General features: G+C 41.0%; 1 long non-coding RNA gene across 6 annotated transcripts; it reads right to left on the bottom strand.

The window, feature by feature from the left end:
- Window positions 1-880: 880 nt before the first annotated feature.
- Window positions 881-24,591, bottom strand: LOC109550969 (uncharacterized). Of its 6 annotated transcripts, none has more exons than XR_012333318.1 (10): window positions 24,450-24,591; window positions 23,592-23,723; window positions 20,392-20,457; window positions 19,854-20,112; window positions 18,578-18,698; window positions 16,884-16,988; window positions 8,666-9,848; window positions 2,360-8,078; window positions 2,109-2,225; window positions 881-1,258 (listed from the first exon to the last, which is right to left on the bottom strand). It is a non-coding gene; the product is annotated as an uncharacterized lncRNA (long non-coding RNA). The 6 variants fall into 6 exon arrangements; XR_012333317.1 differs by having other exon boundaries at window positions 2,109-7,753; window positions 7,951-8,078; XR_012333320.1 differs by having other exon boundaries at window positions 7,951-8,078; window positions 24,450-24,586.
- Between the last annotated feature and the right edge of the window lie 3 nt (window positions 24,592-24,594).

Below are 24,594 nucleotides of genomic sequence, written 5' to 3'. Positions count from 1 at the left end.
AGGAGGACAGGACGTCCTGGGGGATTAAAGAATTGCAGGTGTCAGGGTACTGAAAAGAGTGTGGGGTCAGAAAAGAGTGACAGTTGGTTAGAGAGGGAAATGCATGGCCATGATGAAAGGTTGTAGTTATTGGTAAAATAAGATGGAGGATTTCCCTGGTGGTCCAGTTGTTAAGACTCAGAGCTTCCACTGCCAGGGGAACGGGTTCAATCCCTGGTTGGGGAAGTTCCACATGCTGCGTGGTGTGGCCAAAAAAAAACCCAATGGAAATAGGGTGGAGGACAATATTAATGGAGGAGAGGATGTCAAGGAATTGAGAGGTAGGATGTTAGAAGGATTGTCTACATGTGTATTGAGATTACCAAGAATTAAGAGGAGGAATTCTGGAGAGTAAGCCAGGAGCTAAAACAGTAAACACTACCGCAGAAAGAGCTGAATGGCTGCCACTGAGACCCTACAGCCTGAAAAGCCGAAAATATTTGCTATCTGGCTCTTGGCAGAAAAAGTGTGTCAATTCCTTCTTTAAAGTCTTGTTCATAAAACTGCAGGGGTGGGACTTTCCTGGTGGCACAGTGGTTAAGAATCTGCCTGCCAGTGCAGGGAACATGGGTTTGAGTCCTGGTCTGGGAAGGTCCCACATGCCACGAACCGCTAAGCCCGTGCACCACAACTACTGAGCCTGCACTCTAGAGAGCCTGCAAGCCACAACTACTGAGCCCCCATGCCACAACTACTGAAGCCTGCAAGCCTAGAGCCCGTGCTCCGCAGCAAGAGAAGCCACCGCAATGAGAAACCTGCACACTGCAATGAAGAGTAGCCCTTGCTCGACACAACTAGAGAAAGCCCACGCGCAGCAACGAAGACCCAATGCAGCCAAAAATAAATAAATAAATAAATTTATTTTAAAAACTGCAGGGGTCACATCATCCAACGTGGGAAGAGAAAATGGGTTTTCCTCCTCCTCTCAAATAATATTCTGATCCAAGTAGACTAGCATTAACCAAATACCCTGTGTTCTGTGGCTTTTCTCTTTATTTTCTTCATTGCCCTGGTGGTTTTATCCCATTCTGTAGATGAGTCACTGATGCTCAGAAAGGTCCCAAGGTGAGTAAGCATTGAGGTCGGTATTCATCATTAGACTGCCTCTCTTGGAAAGGCAAAAAAGATAATAAAAACATTTCAGTTTATTACGATACCATAGGTGGCCTTATTGCATCTGAGAGTTGAACTGATAGATATGCAGTTCCTTCTTTGACATCTAAAAGTAAAGAAAACAAAACTAATGACATTGAAAGTAAAAAAGTAAAGAAATAAAATAAAATAGTAAATACATGAGGTGGGTATATTGGGATGAGAAGAATATCAGAAGATGCCCGAAGCTATTACAGAGAGTGGGTGATGTCTGAAAACATGAGATTCTGAGCTTGGGGTTTTCAGGGAGGAAAGACTGAGAATGATCTGAAAATAGCAGGACACCTACCTGATGTCCGGGCCCAATAATATGACAGTCGTGGGAGTATATACATACAGCCACCACTTTAAATGCAAAAAGATGAAGGGAATGTTCAAGAAATATTTGAGAATATAGGTGATTTTGCTGATAATGGATCATAAAATTTAGAGTAAATAGTGGAAGAATTTTAGGAGTTGGGAGGGGTGGGGGGGGACAGAGTAGGGGATATGCCAATCTTTATGGGGCTTCCAATGTGGGATACGGGGTGTCATGGAAGAACCCCAACCTCATTGAGGAAGGCAAGAAGTAACAAGACTCCAAAGGTGATAACTAGGCAAGCAAGCAGGTTGGTCTGCCACAACTCCTTGGTGGCTAAAAGTTGACATTGAAACTTAATGGATCAGAGCAAAACAGTTTCTTACAGCACAGCAAACAGCAGGAGTATCAGCCTAACTGTGCTGATTCCCCTTGCCCTTAGGCCCCACAGGATGATACAATAGGCCCAGATGGATGCTGCACATGCAGTGGGTTGTGCCACAGCTAAGAATTTCAGGCCCAAGCCTCAGTATCTTTTATAGTAAGCAGCAGACAAGCCAGCCCCCCTCCCCGCAGAAGGTACAGTTGAGCAAGCAAACAGCAGTCACGCCGTGGTCACCTTGAGCTACTTAGTTGCTCCTCTGACTATCGAAACTGCTCAATAACATGGGATATGTCTCACAGTTGGTACCCTCTGCAGGGATGTCCAGGACACACGAGGGATTGCCTCTCCCAACTTCATGGTGATTGATATAAACAGAGATCAAAAACATAATGGGATTAGTTCCAAGGGATTCAAGGCAGAAGTTCAAGTCTGTTCAGTGTGGTTAGGGAATAGGGAGTGGTGGGTGTCTGGGTATTATTTTTTACCCCTGTTAATAGAGGCAAGGAAGTCTAGGGATTCAAGATCTCAGTCCCAGTTCATGTACCCCTCTTGTTCTCTGATGATGTAGGTAGAAAGCCTGATGGAAGGGGAAGGTTATAATCAAGTTCTCAGGAGCTCAGGTTCACTCTTGGCCCTGTTGGTGGAGGGGCACATTTATACCAGATGCAGAATCCACTTTGATACCTGCTGAAGGAGTTGGGATTTCTCAGGAAACCAGGGGTTAGTCTAAGGTTAGAGATCCCCTCTTTGATCACATGATGTGAATAGAAGACCTGAGAGTTGTGTGGTCTTAGTTCAGTGCACGGACCAGTTACACAGGCACACCCTGCACTCTCTATTTTTTTTTGGCCATGCCACACGGCTTATGGGATCTTAGTTCACTGACCAGGGATCGAACCTGGGCACACAGCAGTGAAAGCCAGTGAAAGCGTGGAGTCCTAACCACTGGACCACCAGGGAATTACACCCCTTCTGCTCTCTTGATGTTGGGGTAAAAGAACTCATGGAGACATGGTCTTAATCCCTACATACCAGTTCACTCAGACTCCTATTGGGGAAGGGCAAACTTGTTTCTTCAGTCTTTGTCTTTTTTTTTTTTGGATTATATATATATATTATATTATATATATATATAATATATATATATAATATAATATATATAAAACACAAAATGCACCATTTTAGCTTTTTTTTTGCAGTACGCGGGCCTCTCACTGTTGTGGCCTCTCCCGTTGCGGAGCACAGGCTCCGTACGTGCAGGCTCAGCGGCCATGGCTCACGGGCCTAGCCGCTCCGCAGCATGTGGGATTCTCCCGGAATGGGGCACGAACCCGTGTCCCCGGCATTGGCAGGCGGACTCTCAACCACTGTGCCACCAGGGAAGTCCCATTTTAGCTATTTTTAAGTGCACAGTTCAGTTGCATTAAGTTGCAAGTTGCATTCATATCGTTGTGCAACTGTCACTGCCATCCATCTCCAGAACGTTTTCATCTTCCCCAACTGAAATTTTGTACTTATTAAACACTAACTCCCCATTCCCCTCTCCAAGCCCCTGGTAACCATCATTCTACTTTCTATCTCTATAAATGTGACTACTCTAGTACCTCACGTAAGTGGAATCATACAGTGCTTGTCCTTTTGTGACTGGCTTATTTCACTTAGTATAATGTCCTCAAGGTTCATCCATGTTGTAGCATGTGACAGAATTTCCTTTTTTTTTTTTTTTTTTTTTACCACGCCATTCACCTTGTGGGATTTTAGTTCCCTGACCAGGGACTGAACCCAAGTCCTTGGCATTGAAAGCACAGAGTTCTAACCACTGGCCCACCAGAGAATTCCAGAGAATCTCCTTACTCTTTAAGGCTGAGTAATATTGCACTGTACACAGACTACGTTCTGTTTGTCCATTTATCCATCAAGGAATGCTTGGGTAGTTTCTGATCCTTTTGATTAAAACATCTGGGGAAACCAGAAGGCCCCTTTTCCTCCTTGATGGGGATAGGAAGTCCATACACTTTGCTTATAATCATAATTCATAATCTTCGGTATGTATGTGCTACTAACACTGATCCTGATCCAAGTATGGTCTTATTTATTTATATAATGAATTCACTGTCTAACGTTAAAAATGGAACGTTGCCAATAATTTACAATCTATTTATTTGCTTCTTCCTTATCTTCTTCCCTTGCCCACCCTAAGGGTTTTTTTCATATATTTTATTGCACCTTATTCCTGAAATATATACTGTTCATGACACTACCCATTTATAAAAACTGGTAGAACTTTATAGCACAAAGACTGAATCTTAATGTATGAAAATTTTAAAAAATCAACCAGGAGGACAGAAGATTCTAGGATGGAATATAGACTATTACAAAAGAATCTATATTATAAATGACATTATTTCACTGAAGTGGGTGAGGAAAAAGAGGTGCTGACTTAAGTAACTTTGGAAACTCTGGAAACTGGAAGACTGAAAAGGAACTATACTTAAGCTTTGTCCTCAGGTTGATAAAGTCGTTTTCCTTGGAGGTATGGGTTAACAATTCTAAAACCACTCTACGCATAGACCGGGAATGAACAAATAAGTATATGAATGGCAGACGATGGGAACCCGCTTTCTTACTGTTGGAGTGAGAGGGTACAGTTAGGAAAGGAGGGAAAGCTAGAGTGAACCATGTGATACTGGATTATAGTGAGAGCTATTAGTATGAACTCGTGTTTAGCTTAACACAGATACTGAGAGATGATGATAGTGTTGTGTATACACATATAGGTACAGATACGGTTATTTCCTAGCTCTGTCCTATGAGAGGCCTACAAGCAATGACACCCTGTAGCAACGAGGACACCCATTAGATCTTGGTGTCCAAGATCTCCACACCATTCTCCAACAATACATTTTAGGTGGGCTTCACCTTATATATTCTCTCTCTCTCTTTTTTGGTTTGTTTGTTTGGCCATGCCACGCAGCTTGTGGGATCTTAGTTCCCCGGGCCGTTGGCAGTGAAAGCGCTGAGCCCTAACCACTGGACTGCCAGGGAATTCCCTACCATGATACTCTTTTTTTTTTTTTTTTGCGGTACGAGGGACTCTCACTGTCGTGGCCTCTCCCATTGCGGAGCACAGGCTCCGGATGCACAGGCTCAGTGGCCATGGCTCACGGGCCCAGCCGCTCCACGGCATGCGGGATCCTCCCGGACCGGGGCACAAACCCGTGTCCCCTGCATTGGCAGGCGGACTCTCAACCACTGTGCCACCAGGGAAGCCCTCGTTTTCTTTTTTTTTTAATTAATTAACTAATTTATTTATTTTTGTCTGCGTTGGGTCTTCATTGTTGCGCGTGGGCTTTCTCAAGTTGTGGCTAGCGGGGGCTACTCTTCGTTGCGGTGCATGGGCTTCTCATTGCAGTGGCTTCACTTGCTGCGGAGCACAGGCTCTAGGTGCGCAGGCTTCAGTAGTTGTGGTACGCAGGCTCAGTAGTTGTGGCACACAGGCTTAGTTGCTCCATGGCATGTGGGATCTTCCCAGACCAGGGTTCGAACCTGAGTCCCCATCATTGGCAGGTGGACTCTTAACCACTGTGCCACCAGGGAAGTCCCCATGATACTCTTTTTGAGGTATCAAAAAATTTACATTTTTTCCCATGAAAATATCATGGAAAAAAATTTGTGTTTCGTTTTCTTGTTTTGTTCTCTGTCTTCAATATTAGAGTCTTTTCTCAGATATCTGGTAACTTTGGCTTCTGCTTGGCTCTTGGTTAAGAATGAGGAAGTAGGGCTTCCCTGGTGGTGCAGGGGTTGAGAGTCTGCCTGCCGATGCAGGGTACACGGGTTCGTGCCCCGGTCTGGGAAGATCCCACGTGCCGCGGAGCGGCTGGGCCCGTGAGCCATGGCCGCTGAGCCTGCGCGTCAGGAGCCTGTGCTCCGCAACGGGAGAGGCCACAACAGTGAGAGGCCCGCGTACCGCAAAAAAAAAAAAAGAATGAGGAAATAAATATCTGTTGAAATCTCTGAGCACATCCGTGGGGCTTGCTGACTTTGAGCTTCACTATAGGGGTGAACTGCATGGGTCATTTGTTGAGAACAAGATTCCCCAGAGAAATTTCTTTCAACCACCTGCCTTGATAGTAAAGGTGTATGTTCTGGGAGCCAAGTGGGAAAAAAGGTTAGGGACTCTGCGTACCCAGCATTCAGTATATGAAGAGTCATTTCATCCTCCTGCTTTACTGTGCCTCCCGTCCTCCAGTCCAGAACCTCTCTGTTTTACCTTCTCCAGAGAATATAACTCAAATATTCTCCTGGGATGAGGGACAGGCTCAACCAATGCTATGGAGTGGGAAATCTATCTTTCGCATTTAGCTTCCACACAACCCTCCTCATTTTAGTCCAGCCCCACCCCCACCCCCAGTTCCAGAGGTACTTAGTGCTGTCAACCCCTGTGCCTTCTGAGGATTTTGTGATGTAATTCAGGTTGGCTCTCAGATTTGCCCACTGCCAGTTAGGCATTGAGCCTACTCTGTTCTTTCAAACTAATAACGCTTTGATTATTACCTACTGTTCTTCCTGTCCTAGTGAGTCTTTTTCCTTTTAAAAATACCATTACTGTATTGCTAGTCGTGCTTTGAGAGGGACTGAAATTAGATGGATGTGCTCAGTTTGCCATATTAATTCAGAACCTTCTTACCTCCGGTCTCACTCCCGTCAAATCCTACCTACAAGTCTTTACCTCATCTCTTGCCAGAAACAAGTGGAATCAGGGTGAGGGAGTCTAGACAGGCTCCCTGTGGAGGGTGACCAGTGATTCAGGTCAATGTCAGTGAAGGCATGGTAAATCCTGTCTCCCTCTGAGTCAACACTGAGATCCAAGAGGCTCTATCTTCGGGGTGAGACAAGATAGCAAGCACCAACGCACCATGACAATGTTAATAATCAAGCCATTAGTTTGAAACAGAACCTAATGAGGAGGACCAGAGATGGGGCCTCGCCCCCAGAAAGGGTAGTCTGGGAAGAATTGTATAGGTTGTCACTTAACCCAATGGTGAGGTTCAGGATAGGCCTATAGTTTCAGTGAGGAGAACTAAAGGACTAATCCAGAAATCACATAGAGCTAGAGCTGGGATGGTAGGCTTCAGCTCCAAGGACTCACCACTGGAGCAAGACTAACACCAGAGAGACTGTAGCCCCTGGGTTTGTCTAGGTCCTTGCTACTCAGAATATGGGTTCAAGGACCAACAGCTGGGGTATCATCTACTAGCTTGTTAGAAATACATAATCACAGGACCTACCCTAAGCTTATTGTGTCAGAACCTACATTTTAACAAGATCCTCAGCTGATATGAGTCTGCCCACAGTTTAAAGGTCTTCTATACCTACCTCTGGGGGCAAGCTGAGGGCAACAGTTGCTACAATTAGGGATACTCTTACAGACTTGCAGAAAATAAATCAAACTGAACTGACACTACTTTATTCGTGGTGAGTAAATGGATTTTCCAGTGCTTGATCTACTCGGATAAAACCCAAGTATACCATTATGATGGGACCACAAAGTCAATAAAATTTGTAGGATGGTCATATTTTCTCAATTAATATGGAAGGGCCCATCATACTCTTACGTTATTAATTTTATGAAGGCACTAAAACCAGATGGAGAAACACGTGTCTTATGTTTCAACAATTGCCAAGGGTTTAGAAAAACAAACCAAGAAAAACATGAGGACCTTTGGGAATCTAAAAGACGAAATGTAGGATTTGTGTAGCCTTACATTCTTGGTGTAGTAGAAACATAGTATTTTGAGTCAAAAGACCTGGTTTGAATCACATGTCCTTCACTTACTGGCGAATAGTGGCCAAGTTATTCAACCTCTGAGTTTTCTCATCTGAAAATGAGGAATAATAATACCAAATCACAGGGTTAAGTGAGCATTAAATAAGATGGTAAAGGGACTTTAAAGCTATGAGGTACTGTGCAAATGTGACTTTTGTTGTTATTAAGCCCCTGGTTCAATTACAATTCTGTAAAGTAGAGCTATGACCAAACTGTATGACTAGAAAGTCTGGGGAATGCGGTAATTACCTGCATGTTGTGATTTGAGAGACACCAGAAAAGGTCTTTGCTTGAGTGATAACTACAGCGTCTGAAATTCCGCCATCAATGTTATTATTCCTTGAGGTTAAATTAGTCTATTGTCTCCATGAATCCCTCTGTTAAAATCCAAATTCCACAATGAAAATGCAATCAGCCCCTACTTGTTTTATTGCTTTAAATGTTTCAAAATTTTTTCGTATTTATTATCTTATATTACCCTTTCAATTATGTGATATGGTGGGGTTGATATTTTTACTATTTTTGCCATTTTGCAAATAAACTAATTGAGGCTCAGACAGCTGAAAGTGACTTAACTGAGTTCACACAGTCACTTCCATCCCCCCTGAAACTCAAGTCAAACATTTAAGTAAGTCTTTATCCTTCCTTTCCCTGCTATCTTATATTCGAGGCATGAGAAGATGCTATCAGTTCTACCTCCAAAATATTTTAAAATCCATTTTCTCTTCTCCATGTCTACTGCTATTTACTTTATCTACCATATTTCTACATCATTATCATCTCTACACTATCATCTCTCACCTGGACTACTGTGATACCCTTCTGACTCTTCTCCCTGCTTCTACCTTTACCCCCACAATGCATCCTCATAAAGTAACCAAAATGATCTTTTAAAAACAGAAAGTGGATTTTCAACAAATGGTGCTGGATATCCACATGCCAAAGAATGAAATTGGACTCTTACCATACACCGTATACAAAAATTAACTCAAGGGGCTTCCCTGGTGGCGCAGTGGTTGAGAGTCCGCCTGCCGATGCAGGGGACGCGGGTTTGTGCTCTGGTCCGGGAAGATCCCACATGCCGCGGAGTGGCTGGGCCCGTGAGCCATGGCCGCTGAGCCTGCACGTCTGGAGCCTGTGCTCCGCAACGGGAGACGCCACAGCAGTGAGAGGCCCACGTACCGCAAAAAAAAAATAAAATAAAATAACTCAAAATGGATGAAAGATCTAAACGTAGAAGCTAAAACTATAAATCTCTTAGAAGAAAAGCTTTATGACATTGGATTTGGCAATGATTTCTTGGATACAACACCAAAACCACAGGCAACAAAAGAAAAAATAAATAAATTGGACTTCATCAAAATTAAAAACACTTTGTGGGGCTTCCCTGGTGGCGCAGTGGCTGAGAATCTTCCTGCCAATACAGGGGACACGAGTTTGAGCCCTGGTCTGAGAAGATTCCACATGCTGCGGAGCAACTAGGCCCATGAGCCACAACTACTGAGCCTGTGTGTCTGGAGCCTGTGCTCCACAACAAGAGAGGCTGCGACAGTGAGAGGCCTGCACACCGAGATGAAGAGTGGCCCCTACTTGCCACAACTAGAGAAAGCCCTCGCACAGAAACGAAGACCCGAGACAGCCAAAAATAAATAAGTAAATAAATAAATTTATAAAAAAAACAAAACACTTTGTGCATCAAAGAACACTATCAACAGAGTGAAAAGACAACCCATGGAGTGGGAGAAAATATTTGCAAATACCTGATAAAGGATTAATATCCAAAATACAAAGAACTCCTACAACTCATCAACAGAAAAACAAACAAACCAATTAAAAATGAGCAAAGGACTTGAATGGACTTTTTCTCCAAAAAAGATATACAGATGGTCAATAAGCACATGAAAAGATGCTCAACATCACTAATCATTAGGGAAGTGCAAATCAAAACCACAATGAGGGGGCTTCCCTGGTGGCGCAGTGGTTGAGAGTCCGCCTGCCGATGCAGGGGACACGGTTTCGTGCCCCGGTCCGGGAAGATCCCACATGCTGCGCAGTGGCTGGGCCCGTGAGCCATGGCCACTGAGCCTGCGCGTCCAGAGCCTGTGCTCCAGCAACGGGAGAGGCCACAACAGTGAGAGGCCCGCGTACTGCAAAAAAAAAAAAAAAAAAAAACCACAATGAGATACCACTTCACATTCATTAGGATGATGAGAGAAAGAAAGAAAAAGAAAGAAGAAAGGGAAAAGAAAAGTAAAAGAGGAAAAGAAGAAGGGAAGGGAGAAGGAAGGAAGAAAGAAGAAAGAAGGAAGAGGAAGGAAGGGAAGGAGGGAGGGAGAGATGGAGGGAGAGAGGGAGAAAGGAAGAGAGAGAGATGAAAGAAAGAAAGAAAGAAAGAAAGAAAGAAAGAAAGAAAAAGAAAGAGGAAGGATGGAAGGAAGGGAGAAAGAAAAGGAAAGAAAAGAACAAGTGTTGACAAAGATATGCAGAAATTGGAACCCTTGTGCATTGCTGATGGGAATGGAAAATGGTGAAGCCACTGTGAAAAACAGTATGGCAGTTCCTCAAAAAATTAAAGAATTAGGGAATTCCCTGGTGGTCCAGTATTTAGGACTCCGCACTTTCACAGCTGAGGGCCCGGGTTCAATCCCTGGTCAGGGAACTAAGATCCTAAAATCCGTGCAGCACGTCCAAACAAACAAACAAAAGAATTACCATACAATCCAGCAATTCTACTTATGGGTATGTATTCAAAAGAATTGAAAGCAAAGACTTGAACAGATATTTGTACATTCATAGGAGCATTATTCACAATAGCCAAAGATGGAAAAAACACAAATGTCCACTGATGTATGAATGGATAAACAAAACATGAGGGGGTTTTTTGTATATACATTCAATAGAATATGCTTCAGCCTTAAAAATGAAGGAAATTATGACACATGCTACAACATGATGAACCTTAAAGATATGATGCTGAGTGAAATAAGCCAGACACAAAAGGACAAATACTGTATGATTCCATTCATATGAGGTACCTAGAAGAGTCAAATTCATAGAGATAGAAAGTAGAATGGTGGTTGCCAGGGGTAGGGGGAGAGGAGAATGCGGAGTTATTTTTTAATAGATACCGACTCTAACTTTAGGAAGATGAAAAAGTTCTGGAGATGGATGGTGGTGATAGTTTCACAACAATGTGAATGTACTTAATGCCACTGAACTGTACACCTAAAAATAATTAAAGTGGTAAATGTTATATATATTTTACAAAAACAAACAAACCAACCAAAAATCCCTCCAAAGCAGAAACCTGATCCTCTCAATCCTCTCCTTAGGATCTTTTAATGATTCCTGTTTACAGTTAGCATGGGCTGCAAGGCCCTGCATGACCTGGCTGGTGTTTACTTTGCCAACCTCATTTTGGGAAGGAAGAAAGGGAGGTCAGGAGCGATAAAGGGAGGAATCAGAGCTGAGATCCAAATCCAGGTCTCCTGACTCTCAATGATATAGTCTGTCTACTGTGATTACCTGCCTCCTATATTTGTAAGTTAAACTTAATCAGCTAATTAACACCTTAGATCGAATAATTTAACAATTGTTTTCCAATGTGATACCTTGCTGAGAATACAGTCCTTACCTACATAATATGATAACTTTTACATGAAGAAAGATATCCTGAGCAGGTAGCACTGGAAAATAAAAGCAGAGTGGGGAACTGCAGTCAGTTCTGATTTGTCCTAACTGGGGAAGCAGGGGAAGCTTTACAGAGGAAGGGCTATTAGGACTCAGCAAAGCTTTAAGAAGAAGTAGAATTTCCATGGGTAAAGGATGGTAAAAAGGACACTGAAGGCAGAGGACAGCCAGAGCAAAGACAAGGGAAAATGCATGAGTGGAGAATGCCTGGGAACAGTCAGGTAGATGGAAGGGTGGAGCAGATGGAGTGTAGACTGGAGGGGTGGGAGATGAAGCTGGGGAGGCAGTTCAGGACCTAAAAGGGAGAAGGGAACCCAAAGCCATGATAAGGAAACTGGACTTTAAGAGAAAAGGAGAGTGAGTCACTGCACTGTAGAATCAGAGCCAAGGAACCCCAGGAGTTTTTGGTGGAGAGAAAGGGAAAGGGCAACGTCATGGGCCAAGTACCTGCATCTGAGCATGTGGGGACTTAGGATGGGGAAGGCAGAAAGATGGGGAAGAAAGAGGAAGGTCTCTTCCGGACCTATGCTCAGACAGGGAAATTAAGAGGAGGGGACCAGAGACAGGCGCTAGACAACTGTGGTACTGTTTGATGAACTCTCAAGAGTGTAGTTGGCACAGGAAACTATATTAAATATCTTGTGATAAACCGTAATAGAAAAGAATATGAAAAAGAATGTGTATATATGTATAACTGAATCACTTTGCTGTACAGCAGAAATTAACACAACATTGTAAATAAACTATACTTCAATAGAATAATTTTTTTTAAAAAGAGTGTAGTTCGAACCTGGAATCAAGAGACCTTAATGAAAAAAGTAACAGAGGTGGGTGGATCCTAGAGGGTTTTGATAAAGATCTTAGATAATTTCCTTATTTTAGAAATTTTAGCTTAAGTCCTTGAAAATTGCACTAATACCTCTGGCTGACTGGCTATCTACAACAGCAGAGTGAATGGAATAAATAAGTAAGATTTTTTAAAGTTCAATGTTTATAGGCATATTTATTTTAAAAGTGACTGAGGACTTCCCTGGTGGCACAGTGGTCAAGAATCTGCCTGCCAATGCAGGGGACACAGGTTCGAGCCCTGGTCCGGGAAGATCCCACATGCTGCAGAGCAACTAAGCCCTTGCGCCACATTACTGAGCCTGCATGCCACATCTATTGAGGCTGCATGCTGCAACTACTGAAGCCTGCGTGCCTAGAGCCTGTGCTCTGCAACAAGAGAAGCCATTGCAATGAGAAGTCCGCACACTGTAATGAAGAGTAGCCCCCGCTCGCCGCAACTAGAGAAAGCCCACATGTAGTAACAAAAACCTAATGCAACCAAAAAAATTTTTTTTAATAAATAAATAAATAAAATAAAAAATGACTGAATTAGAAGACATTAAATAATGTTGATACACACCAGGAAGGGATTAGGCAAGGAAAGGCATGTTATTTCACCACAAGAAATAAAGACCATAGTTAGACGTTAATGACCAGCCAAAGATTTAGGTCTCGTGGTAGTTTTCCTAGCTCCAGAGGATCATTATGGTGGAAACTTCTTTATGGTACTTAGCTGACATAAACAGATGGCAGTTGGAGAATTTTACTCTGTGACCCCAATGTAGTGTTAAAAAGAAAGAACTCTTTTAACAAGTTTGGTGTGTTAGGAGGGAAGGCACAAAAATCCAAAATGGTTTGGTGATACTGAAAATCCTATCAAGTAAGAGGGCATAGTGAAGCTCCAAGAGGGCAGAGAGCTCTGTAGCCCCATCCGCTAGAAAGCGACCAGCACACAGAAACATTCAGTGAGTATTGTGAAAGAATGGGTGGATGCACAGGTGTGGATTCTTGCCTTTGATTTAACTTAGAAGATCTCCAGCAGTGAGCCACAAAGCTCTGAGCTTGGTCCTGAGCTGTTATGTTCTTTTGATTGAAGAAATACAAAGTATGCTTACCAAAGAGCTATCAATAATTAGGGCTGGCGAGTAATACGCTGGCCTTAGAAGAAAATTCCCTGTCAAGTGACTACTTAAATCAGAATTTGAGTAAATATCTGTAAGTTGTGCTATAAATAGATTTCTACATGACTTCTCACCTGAGATGCCTTCTAACTTTCAAGTTCCCCGATAATGATTATGTTACTCCTTATACTTAAGTGCCTGCAAACGTTCCCTATTGCCTATCTACGTAACAATTTCCTCTTTGCAATGCCCTGCTTACTTTGATCCTACTCTCCTTTTTTTTTCAGCACTTTTTTCTTTTCAGCACTTTTGAAAAGCTTTTTCTCATCCCACACAGAGGCCGTGCCTGTTCTACTTCAGTGGTTAAAAGTTTAAATAACGTAAGTGTTGGATTTAGAAGGAACTGGCTCTGAATTCCAGATCCACCACTTGCTGTGGGGCTTTTGGTAAATTACCTGACTTCTTTCAGCTTTAGTTTTATCATAAAATGATGATGATGATGATGATGATGTGTTTTCTGAGGATTAATAAAGATCATATGGAAGTTCCCAGGACTGTGTCTGATACTTAGTTCTGTCATCTTACTTCTTCACGGATTTTTTCCCCTTCTGTCAGGACGATACTATTCACTGCCTAATTGCTTTTGAATTGTTTCACATGTTTTCATTTTAGCATTACTACTAGATTGTTATGAAATCCTGGAGTCTGTAAGCAGGGTCCAAAAAGTTTGACCTCCCGTACCTGTAGTACTTGTCTATAAAATGAGACAGCTGGACCAAATAATCCTTTTATCTATGAATTCTGTTATTTCAATATGCCTTTTGTATCCCTGAGGTGGCCTGCACAGTCTGACACATAACTATTTGTTAACTGATTGACTAAAATCTCTTTGTTGTTACTTCTCTCTTTTCTATTTACAGTAGTCATAATATAGTAGTATTAGGATCAATATAGTAGGATCAACTAGGATAATGTATATGAAAGTAATTTTAAAATTTGAAGTCGTAATTATATGTGTGTATATAAATTATATATTTATATATATTATATGTATACATAAGCAGTACATAATATATATAAACTACCATCTATATATATCTGTATATAAATATATGTAAATATATAGATATAGCTAGCTAGCTAGCTAGATAGATGATGTGATAGCTGTAATAGTAGAAAGAATAGTGGTAATAGGACCATCCATGATTTGAGGCAATTCTAATTTATTTACCAGTATAAGACTGAGGCTGGACTTATGTGACCCCAGGCCCAGCTTATGCTTGTCCAGGGTGATTCTCTGACAGCAGAGAGGTCCCATGTCATTGGGAAATTATTATTTATTAGTTTTACAGCGCATTGTACACAGAATCCATGCTCTGTGTTAGTCAAAGTGAAGAAAATAAAGCTGAGTCAGGCATGATCCCAATCTGGTGAAGGAGACCGCTAATATGAAGTTATCACCATAATATTTTACTCCTGAGAGATATTAAGCAAGGGAGATTTTTCTCCTGCTGCCTCTTCTCTTCAAGCCTTTAATCTTGCTGGCCCCTTACTTCTCTCCTTTACCCTCTCTGCTTTATACCTGGCAATTCCTACTTATTCTTTTGTTTTAATTAATCTATTAATCTATTTATTTTTGGCTGTGTCGGGTCTTCATTGCTGCACGCGGGCTTTCTCTAGTTGCAGTGAACGGGGACTACTCTTCCTTGTGGTGCACGGACTTCTCATTGTGGTGGCTTTTCTTGTTGCAGAGCACGGGCTCTGTGTGTGCAGGCTTCAGTAGTTGCGGCACGCAGGCTCAGTAGTTGTGGCTCACGGGCTCTATAGCGCAGGCTCAAGAGTTGTGGCACACAGGCTTTGTTGCTCCGTGGCATGTGGGATCTTCCCAGACCAGGTATCAAACCTGTGTCCCCTGCATTGGCAGGTGGATTCTTAACCACTGCACCACCAGGGAAGTCCTTCCTATTTATTCTTTAAGACTCAGTTCAGGTACACAATGCTTCCACTCCCCCCATACCTTACCATCACATTACTAAAGGCCTATTTATAGCAGTTCCTTTTAGCTAGTACATCATGTTCAGCAATCAAGAAAAATTAAAAGGCATATTAAAAAGCAAAAAAAAAAACAAACCGCAATTTGAAGAGATAGCGCAAGCATCGAAACCAGACATCTAACCAGAGTTGTTAGAATGATCGGACCTGGAATTTAGAACAACTATGATTAATGTACTAAGGACTCTAAGGGATAAAGTAGACAGCATGCAAGAACAGATGGGTAATGTAAGAAAAGAGATGGAAATTCTAAGAAAGAATCAAAAATAAATGCTAGAGATCAAAAACACTGTAACAGAAATGAAGAATGTCTTTCATGGCTTATTAGTAGACTGGTCATGGCTGAGGAAAGAAACTCTGAGCTTGAGGACGTATCAATAGAAGTCTCCAAAACTGAAGAGCAAAGAGAATAAAGATTGAAAAAAACAGAATAGGATATCCAAGGACTGTAGGACAACTACAAAAAGTATAAGATATGCATAATGGAAATAACAAAAAGAGAAGAAATCGAGAAAGGAACAAGAGGAATATTTGAAACAATAATGACTCAGAATTTCTCCAAATTAATGTCAGACACAAAATCACAGATCCAGGGAGATTGGAGAACAACGAGAAATATAGATGTAAAAAACCTACACCTAGGCATAGCATTTTCAAACTACAGAAAACCAAAGATAAAGAAAAATGCAAACTCCTAGAAAATAACATAGAAGAAAAACCTAGATGATCTTTTAGATATTAATACAACGCCAAGGGACTTCCCTGGTGGTGCAGTGGTTAAGAATCCGCCTGCCAATGCAGGGTACATGGGTTTGAGCCCTGGTCTAGGAAGATCCCACATGCCGCAGAGCAACTAAGCCCGTGCACCACAACTACTGAGCCTGCGCTCTAGAGCCTGTGAGCCACAACTACTGAGCCTGCATGCTGCAACTACTGAAGCCTGCACACCTAGAGCCCATGCTCCACAGCAAAAGAAGCCACCGCAATGAGAAGCCCGTGCACCACAACAAAGAGTAGCCCCCACTCACCACAGCTAGAGAAAGCAATGAAGACCCAACGCAGCCAAAAATAAATGACTAAATAAATTTTTTAAAAAATACACAGCCAAAAATAAATGACTAAATAAATTAAAAAAAATACAATGCCAAAGGCACAGTCCATGAGGGAAATAATTGATAAACTGGACTCCATTAAAATAAAAACTTCTGTACCACAAAAGACAATGTCAAAAGACTAAAAAGACAAGCCACAGAATGGGAGAGAATATTTGCAAAAGACATCTGATAAAGGACTGTTATCCTAAATATATAAAGAACTTTTAAAACTCAACAATAAAGAAACAAACAACCTGATTTTAAAAATGGGCCAAAGTCCTTAACAGATTCCTTACCAAAGAAAATATACAGACGGCAAATATACATATGAAAAAATGCTCCACATCATACATCATTAGGGAATTGCAAATAAAACAACGAGAATATCACTACATACCTATTAAAATAGTCAAAATCCAGGACTTCCTAGTGGTCCAGTGGTTAAGACTCTGAGCTTCTACTGCGGGTTGCATCTCTGGTGGGGGTAGTTCTGCATGCTGAACTGTGCGATCAAAAAAAAAAAAAAAGTCAAAATCCAGAACACCGACAACATCAAGTGCTGAGAAGAATATGCCATTGGCTGGTGGGAATGCTAAATGGTTTAGCCACTTTGGAAGACCATTTGGTGGTTTCTTCAAAACTAAACATACTCTTACCATATAACCCAGCAATCATGCTTCTTGGTATTTACCCAAATGAGTTGAAAACCTAGGTCCACATGAATACCTGCACATGGATGTTTAAGGCAGCTTCGTTCATAATAGCCAGAACTTGGAAGCAACCAAGATATTCTTCAAAAGGCAAATGGTATATCCATTCAATAGAATATTGTTTATCACTGAAAAGCAATGAGCTATCAAGCCATGAAAAGACATGGAGGAATCTTAAATGCATGTTACTAAGTAAAAGAAGCTAATCTGAAAAGGCCATATGCTGTATGATTCCAACTACATGATGTTTGGAGAAGGCAAAACTATGGCGGCATTAAAAAAAAGACAGTGGTTGCCAGGGTTTGGAGAGGGAGCGGGTAGGGAGGAATAGGTGGAACACAGAGAAATTTTAGGGCAGTGAAAACACTGTGTGATATTGTAATGTTGGATACATATCATTATACATTTGTCCAAACCCACAGAAAGTACAATACCAAGAGTAAACCCTAATGCAATTTATGGACTTTGGGTAATTATGATGTGTCAGTGTAGGTTCATCAACTAGGGGCAGGACGTAGAGAATGGACTTGAGGACATGGGGAGGGGGAAGGGTAAGCTGGGATGAAGTGAGAGTGGCATGGACTTATATATACTAACAAATGTAAAATAGATGGCTAGTGGGAAGCAGCCGCATAGCACAAGGAGATCAGCTCCGTGCTTTGTGACCACCTAGAGGGGTGGGATAGGGAGGGTGGGAGTGAGACACAAGAGGGAGGAGATATGGGGATATATGTATATGTATAGCTGATTCACTTTGTTATCAAGCAGAAACTAACACACCATTGTGAAGCAATTACACTCCAATAAAGATGTTAAAAATAATAATAATAAATAAATTAAAAATTTTTAAATGTAGGTTCATCAATTGTAACAAATGTACCATCCTGTTATAGTAGGGGAGGCTGTCCATGTGGGTGGGCAAGAGGTATATGGGAAATCTCTATACCTTCTTCTCATTTTGCTGTGAACCTAAAAGTGCTCTTTAAAAATTGTCTTAAAAAAAATTCAGATCAGGCATCATTTTCTCCTAGACACCTTTTCTAACCACCCCACCTCCTCCTTCCATTTCTTAGAACATTCAATTCTCTCCTCTATCATTGTGTATTGTATTAGAATCATTTGTCCTCACTATCACTAGATAGTGAGTTCCTTGAGGAGAGAAATGTTACCTTACTCATTTTTCTCCCCATTGTTTAGCAGAGTGCCTGACACATAAGTAAGAATTAAATAAATATCTACTGAAATGAAAAGAAATTCAGTGGGCCTAAGATGACTTTGTCAATTACTTGGACATTGCCTTTACGAATATCCAGCTTTTTAAAACATACAAGAAGATGCAAGAAACTGTCTGCCAGAACTAATTTGGATGATGCCCGGTTACCTCCTGTGTTCCAACTTCCCACTGCACTGCAGTCTTTTAGGATTCCAGGTGCTGATTCCTATTCTTGACCTCGCTTCCACCATCTGCTCCCCTCAGCTTTAACGGTCTTCTTTCTTGAGACCTGAAAATTAACCTTGACTATTCATCCATCAAATATTTACCAAAAAATATTTATTATGCCTGGCACTTCCTGGTACTGGGGTTACAAGCAAACAAGGCTCCTACCCCAGAAGAACTCATTTAGTCAGGGAGAGAGACTTGTAAACACATGGGTAAGAGAAAGGTAGACATTGTGATAGAAACAGCCATGGACTATTGGCACTCAGAACTCAGGGTTTTATCTTGAGAGAGACCCTAAAAATCCATGATATAAGGATTTGTCATTTTTAATGAGGTGGAAATTTGAATGAAACTATCTTGAAGGTTGGTGGGCAATGAAAGCAAAGCACTTAGCCAGATGTCTAGACGGGGTATGTATTTTGGCCTGGCATTGAGGTTCTTAACTCCTTCTCAAGCACATTGTTACATTCATTACAGATATCAAGCTGATTGTTTAAATTTTTCAGGTACATTTAATCAGAGAGTAAATGCTATTGTAGGGTTCCCAAAAATGGGGTGTTCTCTAAGACCTCAGAAAAATGTTCTTATGAATGTGAAGGATATATGTACTTAAGGATAAATTTATTAAATATATAGACCTGTACAATGAAAGTTACAAAATTTGCTGAGAAAAATTAAAGATGATCTAAAATGATGGCACAATAAACAGTATTCATGAATCAGAAGAGTCAATGTTGTTTTCAGTTCTCCCCTAAATATGTATTCAATGTATTCCAGTCAAAATTTCAAAAGGCTTTTTGTAGAAATCAAGAACATGATTCTAAAATTTATATGGAGGGAATATCCTGGCAGTCCAGTGGTTAGGACTCGGTGCTTTCACTGCTGGGGAGCCTGGGGTTCAATCCCTGGTGGGGGAACTAATATCCCACAAGCCACACAGCATAGCCAAAATTAATTAATTAAATAAAATTTATATGGAAATGCAAAGGACCTAGGATAGTCAAAACAATTCTGAAGAAGACAGCTAGAAGACTTACACTATCTGATTTCAAGAGTAACTATATAGTTACAGAAATTGTGATAGTCTGGTATTGATATAAAGATAGACATAAATATAAATGGAACAGAATATAAGTCCAAAATTGACCCACACATATATAGCCAATTGTCTTACAATACAGCAGCCAAGATGTCAATAATTCAATGGAGCACTTACCTGGTGGCGCAGTGGTTAAGAATCCACCTGCCAATGCAGAGGATACGAGTTCAAGCCCTGGTCCGGGAAGATCCCACATGCCGCAGAGCAACTAAGCCCACAAGCCACAACTAGTGAGCCTGTGCGGCACAACTACTGAAGCCCATGCACCTAGAGCCCGTGCTCCGCAACAAGAGAAGCCACCGCAACGAGAAGCCCGCGCATCGCAATGAAGAACAGCCCCCGCTCGCCGAGAAAGCCCATGCGCAGCAACAAAGACCTAACGTAGCCAAAAATAAATAAACAAATAAATAAATTGCGCCGGAACAATTGAACATCCATATGCACAACAATTAACTTTGTTCTTTACTTCACACTATACACAAAAATTACCTTAAAAAGGATTACTAACTGAAATGTAAAACTTAAAGATATAAAACTTCTAGGAGAAAACATGGGAGAAACTCTATTGTATTGATAACTAATAGTAAAGATTTCTTAAATAGAACACAAAAAATAACACACCATAAATGAAAGAGAATGATAAACTGTATTTTACCAAAGTTAAAAACTTCTGTTCTTCAGAAGATACTGTAGAGAATTCCCTGGTGGTCCAGTTAAGATCCTGCATGACGAGTGGCATGGCCAAAAAACAAAACAAAAATTTAAAAAAAAGCAAACAAAAAGACACTTAAGAAAATGAAAACACAAGCCACAGATTGGGAGAAAAAAATGTCTGAAATAAATATATTGACAAAGAACTTTTGTTCTGAATATAGAAGAACTTTTACGACTCAGTAATAAGAAAAATAACCTAATATTTTTTAATGGGCAAAAGAGTTGAACAGGCACTTTGCAAAAGAAGATATATAAATGGCCAAAAAGAATATGAAAAGATGCTTAATATCATCAGGGAAATGCAAATTAAAACCACCATAAGATATCATAACAACTAGAATGGCTGAAGTTTTTTTAATTGATAATATTGTGTATTGCCAAGGATACAGAGCAATTGGAACTCTCACAGTCTGCTGATGGGGGTGTAAAATGATAAGCCACTTTGGAAAACAGATGGGAAGTTTACTATAATGCTAAACATACACTTGTCATATGACTCAGCATTTCCAGTCCTAGGTCCAAGAGATCCAAAAAGGAAAACACATGTCCACACAAAGATTTCTACATGAACTTCCATCCTCATTTTATTTATAATAAGCAAAACCAGAAACAACCCAAATGTCCATTAACTATTGACTGGATAAACAAATTGTAGAATATCCATCAACAGAACACTACTTGGCAAAAAAAAGGAGTGAACTATGTACTGGTACACACAACAACATGGATGAATCTTAACATATCATGTTAACAGGAAGAAACCAGAAACAAAAGTTGACTCTACTCTATGATTCTATTTATTGAAATTGTAGAAAAAGCAAAACTAAAGTGACAGAAAGCGGATCAATGTTTGGTCATGTCAAAATGACTCAGGAGCCAACTTGAATGGGATTATTTTGGGGCAATCTGGTTATCAATAAGAAAAATAATTGCAATGAATGAAACATATCAAATGTGTTTCAATCCATGAGTTTATAATGATATTAAACCACACACACACACACACACACACACAGTTAAAAAAATATAAGAATATGACAAATTAACAATTTTCAGTTGGGAAGACAAAAATGTTGTTATATAATATGTTCTTTTTTTTTTTAATAGATCTTTATTGGAGTATAATTGCTTCACAATATTGTGTTAGTTTCTGCTGTACAACAAAGTGAATCAGCCATACGCATACACATGTCCCCATATCCCCTCCCTCCTGAGCCTCCCTCCCACCCTCCCTATCCCACCCCTCTAGGTCATCGCAAAGCAAGAAGCTGATCTCCCTGTGCTATGCTGCTGCTTCCCACTAGCCAACTATTTTACATTCGGTAGTGTATATATGTCGATGCTACTCTCACTTCACCCCAGCTTCCCTCTCCCACCCCATGTCCTCAAGTCCATGCTCTATGTCTACATCTTTATTCCTGCCCTGCAACTAGGTTCATCAGTACCAATTTTTTTTTTTTTAGATTTGATATATATGCGTTAGCATACGGTATTTGTTTTTCGCTTTTTGACTTACTTCACTCTGTATGACAGACTCTAGGTCCATCCACCTCACTACAAATAACTCAATTTTGTTTCTTTTTACTGCTGAGTAATATTCCATTGTCTTTACATTATTTCTAACAATATCTTGACCTGACCACAAAGATCTTAAAATTGAGAAATAAAATACTTACTGACCATATGGTTACTGATTGAAATAAATCGAGGCAAATGAAAATGTGTTAATTTGTAAGAATGGGAGTGAAAAAAATTTTTCCTGTTGAAACATTTCTTAATGTTGTTTTAACAATAAATAAAACTCTGAAACTTTTTCTATAAACCATCAGACCTTGCATTCTACCCACAGAAATTCCCTGAATTCACACTGTGTGTCCATTCTCAGTCCACATAGCTTTTCTTCCTTCTTTTCATATCTGAAATGCCAGGTCCCCTGAAGTCTCCCAGTTTAATTACTGTAAGTGATGAAATGTCAAACAGTCTCCTAAATTCCAGGCCACTTGGGTGGTGTTTTGACACTCATTCTCAACGTCCTAGGTTTACATTTGATCATGTTTACGTTACACCAATCAGTCCATAGACCTTTTGTCAGGGTTTCTATATTTCCTCCCTTTGGGTTGGCATGCAGTCATGAGCGAAACCAGAAAGAATCCGGATGGAATCATTAAACCCATCATCATTAATGGAAAGACAACTTGAAGAGCAAGCTCTCCTGATAGCTTTCAGTCAATTTGTCTCATAGTCAGAAAACAGCTATTTTTACCTATCACCAGCTGTATGGTGATATGGAAAACTGTATGGAAAACACAGACCCTGAATGGGGCCCAGGGGAAGGGGAGGTTGTGTGTGGGAAGTGAGGAGTGAGATAGCGTTGTATGCCCCAGAATTATGTTCCTGCAAGGAACTGAGGGGATAGTGGAGGCTTAGAGCTAAAAAGAACCTCAGCAATGACCTAGTCCATCCCTTTCACCTTACACATTAAGAAACAAAGGCTCAAAGAAGTAAAGTGAGCAATAGCCTTCAGAGAAGAACCCAGGGTACCCTGAAGCTTAGTTTAGGGTCCTTTCCACTCTACCGCCTGCATTGTTTAAATGAAATATTTAGAAAGCTAAAACAGACATATTAGGAGACAACATCAATAAATTTCAGGGTTCGGTGACATTCAGATTTTGCCAAAACACTAAAAACTGCCTGAGCCACAGAGGTATTCAAATATTAGCAGAGGCTAATTTAACCAGCTCTAGTGTTCCCTGGGGCACACTTCCCTTGTTTATGTTTATTAATTAAAAAGTTGAAAACAAGTAAGTATAAAGATAGTTCATAGGTTCCACATAGGCACAAATTCAACGCTTGATCATTCATTCCTGGTTGAGCAATACTTAATGAGTGTCTGCTATGCATCAGGCAGCATGCCAGGTGCTGGGAATCCACACAACAAGGTCTCTGCTCCCTCAGAGCTTAGAGTATAGCAGGGAAGACAGTGTATTGAAGTAGTAATTACATTAAAGTGTGTTGAGTGTTAAAACTGAAGAAATTCAGGATCCTATGGATTTATCCCTGGAGACTAATTCAAGCTGCATCATTTGAGTTCCCCAAACACAAATTCTTTTTGATAAAACGTTTAAAGCAACAAACATTTACCTGCTGGTGTGCCATAAATTGTGTGAACATCTGCACGAGAATTCCGAGGTAAATTAGCGTTTTATAGGTGGACAAATTATTTTGGATTATATACGTCTGATAAATGTAGTACTATTTGACAGTACAGGTCACCTGAAAAATAATTTGACATATCTTAAAACTTTAGGCTTCCAGGTTTTCACAGTAATTCTTAACGGGTTTTGTCTGCAAAACCGACCCCCCTGATCATTTTCAGAACTCTGGAAGGCTCTACCAATTCAGACAAGGGTCTTAACGAATCCTATCCATTTTTAAAGGGCCAGCTCAGGGCCCTGCTCCACCAAACGTTTTCATAGCCTGCGTACATCTTTTGCCCCTCCTCTCTGTTATAGATTCCGCATTTATATAGGATTTAGCAATCATCTTTTTAATATTAACTGTATGTGTATATATATATATATATATATATATATATATATATATGTCTTCCCCGAAACTGGGTGGATCTCTAAGGAAAAGACTGTCTCTCCATCCCCCTATAGTATCACCTTAAGAGGTGGTCATCCAAAATCCATACATTCATCATAAACAGAAATTCCACCCATAAATGTAAGGGACTGCCTCATTAACCTTGGGGCCCTATTTCCCTCCCACTGGCAGCAATCTGGTTTATTCCATGGGGTGGAGGAGGAAGCCAGGTTGGCGGGGTGGGAAGGGAATGGCGTCAGTGCGAGGTCACAGCACATTGTCCCGAATGCCATCTCCACACTACGGTGACATGAACGCAGGACTGAGGGATGCAGCCGTAGGAAAGATAGAGGCCCAAGTCACGCAGACTACATGCAAAACGAGGGCAGGATAGAGAACAAAGCGTGGAACCTTGCGGGGCGTGTCAGGACACCTGGGCGCCGGCAGCGAGCTCCTGCAGAAAGAAAGTGAGGAGAGGCGAGCTAAGCCAAGGCCTGGCAGGATGGGGCGGGACTTCCGGAAGCCATTTGCCTGAGTGGCAGGGGAACCGGAAGTG

The sequence above is a fragment of the Tursiops truncatus genome, chromosome 8 (assembly GCF_011762595.2).
Source record: "Tursiops truncatus isolate mTurTru1 chromosome 8, mTurTru1.mat.Y, whole genome shotgun sequence".
Lineage (NCBI taxonomy): Eukaryota > Metazoa > Chordata > Mammalia > Artiodactyla > Delphinidae > Tursiops > Tursiops truncatus.
Note: the sequence above shows the minus strand (reverse complement) of the source record. Positions and strands in the feature narration are given on the sequence as shown.